Source organism: Leptonychotes weddellii, chromosome 3 (assembly GCF_054177405.1).
Source record: "Leptonychotes weddellii isolate Sample4059 chromosome 3, ASM5417740v2, whole genome shotgun sequence".
NCBI classification, from domain to species: Eukaryota; Metazoa; Chordata; class Mammalia; order Carnivora; family Phocidae; genus Leptonychotes; species Leptonychotes weddellii.
The window spans coordinates 66025284-66029956 of NC_138371.1; the positions used below are offsets into that span (position 1 = coordinate 66025284).

The following is a 4673-nucleotide window of genomic DNA, read 5'->3' on the forward strand; positions in this document are numbered from 1 at the left end:
GTATTTGAGTCAGTCACTCCTTTGGCTTCAAGATAGTCCTTAAAGTCAAAGCAGAACATGCATGAGAAGTTATCTGTAGGTCCCCAAACCTCCATTTTGAAGGGACTAAAATAGAAACTATCAGTGTTAAGAGCTTTAAGAGTTAAGAGCTTTAAGAGTTAGTAGAGGGGCGCCTGGGTGGCTCAGTCGTTAAGCATCTGCCTTCAGCTCAGGTCATGATCCCAGGGTCCTGGGATTGAGCCCCGCATCGGGCTCCCTGCTCGGCGGGAAGCCTGCTTCTCCCTCTCCCACTCTCTCTGCTTGTGTTCCCGCTCTCGCTGCGTCTCTCTCCGTCAAATAAATAAATAAAATCTTAAAAAAAAAAAAAAAGAGTTAGTAGAAAAAAGAAGAACAGCATTTTAATGGGAGGGGGAAAAATGCCCAAACATCCTTCCAGACAAAAGGACATTTCGAGTACTATCTTCAAAATACAGCTTGACAAGGTATTGGGTTATGAAAATAAATTGTATGTACTTAACCGTGTTGTAGAATCTCAGCCTCAAGAGGTTCTCAGGCATTGAGGAATTGGCTCTAAGTCATTTGTTTTTAAATTATCCTCTTAATTCCTGATCACAATAAAATGTTGAAATGGAAATTTCAACTAGATACTAAAATGCCATAGATGTGACACTCCAAGGGAGGCCCTTTAACCATAAATAGAATGAAGAAGCAGTTTGAAGACTCTTGCCCCATTACCCCAGAAGGAGGTGAGCCCCAGGGTCTCTTACCAGGGCAGGGATGGGGGGGGGGTGGCCTTGAGAATGGAATGCATTCCATACTTCCTGAGAGTTGTTCAAGCGATTCCTGGATGGGAATCTTTGAAAAGCCCCCAAAAGCCCCCCAAAAGGAAAAGTCAGTTGTGATTAAGCCTTCATCAAGAAACCTGGAAACTTTCCCACTCACGTTAGCAAGCTGGGGCCCGGAGTGCAATACGGGGGAAGTTGACCACAATCCCTTCCCCTACTGGAGATTTTCCCTGTTAGCAGCCCTAAGTCCATCAGAGTTTTGGTTTTTACATTGATCAGGCATCCTAATCACTGAATAGAAACTGTATATGTGACCTAAAGGGACCACAAAAAAATTAGTCCCTGAAGACCTGAGAGTGAATCAGTAAGCCACCGGCCTGCCTGAGTTTTGGGCAGGCCCACCTCCTGAAGGATCACTAGGATGTGTGTGGGAGTGTGTTTGGATTGTCACAATAATTAGGGAAGAGAGTACTACTGGCATTTAGAGGGCTAGAGCCTGGGATGCTAAAAATCCTGAAAATTGTCCTCCTTGTAATGCTGAGTGTCCCCACTGAGACACTCACAGAAGCTAGGACAGGAGCACCCCTTCCCTGAGCAAATTTTTAAAAAGACAGTGGAAGACAAAAATTAAAGCATATTTTGATTATATCATAAGTCATAATTCATGCTTCTTCGCCATATCCATTTCACTTGGGTTGAAATGATTTTATGGGCTCTTTGCAATGACCCGAGAGCTCTTCTCCATGGCTGCTCAGCTCTGTGCTGGCTGCTTGGCTGCAGATCATGGAGTAGGTGAAGGATCCCCAGCCCAGATTAAACCTGCTGTGGTAACTGAAGACTAGGGGTAGTCCTGGGTTTGAGGACGTGTGGCCAGCCCCGGTGTGGTAGGCGGAACAAAGTCCACGACCTAATCCCCGAGACCTGTGAATATGCTACCCGGCAAGGCAAAGGGGACGTTGCTGAGGCAATTATTGTGAGATCTTGAGACGTGGAGGTTAACCCAGATTATTGGGTGGGGACAGCGTATTCACAACGGTTCTTATAAAAGGGAGGCAAGGAGATCAGCATCAGAGAAAGGTGATGTGACAACAGAAGGAAAAGATGGAGGGTTGCAGGTGGCCTCTCAAAACTGGAAGAGGCAAGGAGATGAATTTTAATCTGGAGCCTCCAGAAAGGAGCACAGCCATGACAACACCTTGATTTTGACCCATGAGACCCATTTTGAACTGATCTCCAGGACTGTAAGGTAGTTGACCTGTGGGGTTTTGGTTGTTGTTGTTTTAAAGATTTATTTATTTATTTGAGAGAGAGAGAGCATGAGCGGGGAGGGAGAGAGAATCCCAAGCAGACTCTCTGCTGAGTGCAGAGCCCAACGTGAGGCTCAGTCCCAGAACCCCAAGACCACAACCCGAGCCGAAACCAAGAGTGGGACGCTCAACCAACTGGGCCTCCCAGGTGCCCTATGTTGTTGTTTTTAAAGCCACTAAATTTGTGGTAATTTGTTACAGCTGCGGTAGGAAAACCATGCAGCTGGTTTAAAGTGTAGTAGAAATCTTCCTACTCAGGAGACCTGTAGATCTGAGTTTTTCCTGAAGAGTCTCCACCCCACGACATACCTCTCCCTACGATTTTCGAAGATCCCAAGGAGATACAAAAGCCGGTCGGTATCTCCCGCCGGACCCTGTGGACATTTGCAGTCATGTCACATTGCCAATGTGATAGAAATGTGTGTGCATTGGGACAAGTGTCCAAAGTAAATAAAAAGGATTTCTATATTTTTTTTTTAAGATTTTATTTATTTGACAGAGACACAGCGAGAGAGGGAACACAAGCAGGGGGAGTGGGAGAGGAGAAGCAGGCTTCCTGCCCAGCAGGGAGCCCGATGCGGGGCTCGATCCCAGGACCCTGGGATCATGACCTGAGCCGAAGGCAGACGCCTAGCGACTGAGCCACCCAGGCACCCCAGGATTTCCATATTATCTGCAGTTTTCGTCACTAAAATTTCTCATTCTCTACATGGATAGTTGAAAATGTAGCCCATTGCATCGGGGATATCAAACTGCGTTGATTTTCACGAGGACTTCCCTCACCGATTCCTGGGCTAGATCCAGTGCAGCCTCAGGTCTTGTGGAAATCTCAATTAGCAAGGTGAAATAAAAGAGAAAATAAAGGTCACCTGGATGGTGCAGTCAGTTAAGTGTCGGACTCTTGATTTCGGCTCAGGTCATGATCTCAGGGTCATGAGATTGAGCCCCGCATGGGGCTCTGCATTCAGAGCCGAGTCTGCTTAAGACTGTCTCTCCCTCTCCCTCTGCCCCTTCCCCCATGTGCATGCTCTCTCTCTCTCTCAAATAAATAGATCTTTAAAAAAATTAGAGAAAATTAGGAGGACATTGTTGCAGAAACAAAAAGAACCTCCTTTACTCAGCAGAGCAGAGCACATTGACTATACTTTCAGGGATCATTTCTGTAGTTTGTTACTAAAATGGCAGTCATTACATCACCATTTCCAACATTCTACTACAACCAACTTGAGTTTTCCCTCTTTCTTTAGACCATAGGCAAATCTTTAGCTGTAAACTTGAAGATAGAATACAGCCAGACTTTTAGCTTATTTGACAAGGAAAGCTTAGCGTCAGATATTTGAATCATTAAGGAGAAAAGACCAGGCTAATGTGTCGCAAAACTAAAGATTAACCAGGAGTCAACACAGATTTGCCTTATGGCCTGCGTTTCACTCATTTTGGTAGGAAAAATATTAATTCACTCAGAACTGGATATCGTGCACTGAGTATGGATTCCCTGAGTAGGTCTGTTTTCTCTCAGGAATACTTAGTCTGGCACAGGGAAAATGAAAACAAGTCTTAAAGAAATCTTTCCTGGGTAGTAATTTTCTCTGGAGACTTAAAAAAGAAAAGAGGCATTAATGCGAACTAAAAACTGTCTCTGCAACTTCACTGTGGATGTCAAAGGAAAATGCACAGACCGGCGCCCCGGAGAGCTCAGGTCCACCTTTAACTGCCTAAAAACAAAACTTTCAAATGATAATATGTTTCCTTTTGTCAACTGAAATCTTGGAAAGGACAAGTTTATATGTGTGTTTAATAAAAAAAAAAAAGGAAGCACGGTAGAGTTAATATTGCACATATGGATCCTAATTTCGCTAAAGTCTGACAAACATGAGAAAAATAATGTTATTAATCAGTGTGTAATTATGTTAGTATTCCATGTAAACTTACTACTCAGTATAACACGCCTATGGGCTACATCAGATGAAGGTCCAATTATGGAAACCGGGGGCATCTGGCATCTGTTTAGCGTTAGGAGATTCTCTGGCTTTCACTGAAGTCTGGCACCTGACTCCTCCATCCCACCACCTCTTTATCCTGGGGTCCTTGTCAGCAACCTGACCCCTTCTCTAGCTCCATTTAGTCACCCACCTTCATGGCCACAGCCCAAGGCCTGCATGCAGGGGCTCTGACCACACCCTTACAGCCTCTCCCCTACCTCACCAGCTCTCTGACCTTAGGGAGACCTCTTTAACCTAAGACCTCCTTGTTCTTCTCGTTGTGAGCACCTTCCGTAGTTAGCTCATCCAGATAAGATCGCTCAGGTACTCCCCTGAAAATCAGAGCCACGTTAGTGCCCTAGGCACTGAAAAAGTTATGGTGCCCTTGTCCTAGATGTAATTCAAAAGCAGAAGGAAGTCCAATTTCTGATTTGTTTCTCATAGTGACTGCTTTAGTGTTTGTTTTGAAGAGGTAGAAAGGGAGGGGAGTATTTTTTTTTTTTAAAGATTTTATGTATGTATGTATGTATTTGAGAGAGAGAGAGAGTCCGTACATGAGTGGGGGGGGGGGCAGAGGGAGAGGGAGAGAGAATTTCAAG

The 4673-nt window shown here is 44.8% G+C and overlaps 1 pseudogene; it reads left to right on the plus strand.

The window, feature by feature from the left end:
- The first annotated feature begins 3227 nt into the window (after positions 1-3227).
- LOC115941499 (small nucleolar RNA U3) lies at positions 3228-3322 on the plus strand (annotated as a pseudogene).
- The last annotated feature ends 1351 nt before the right edge of the window (positions 3323-4673 follow it).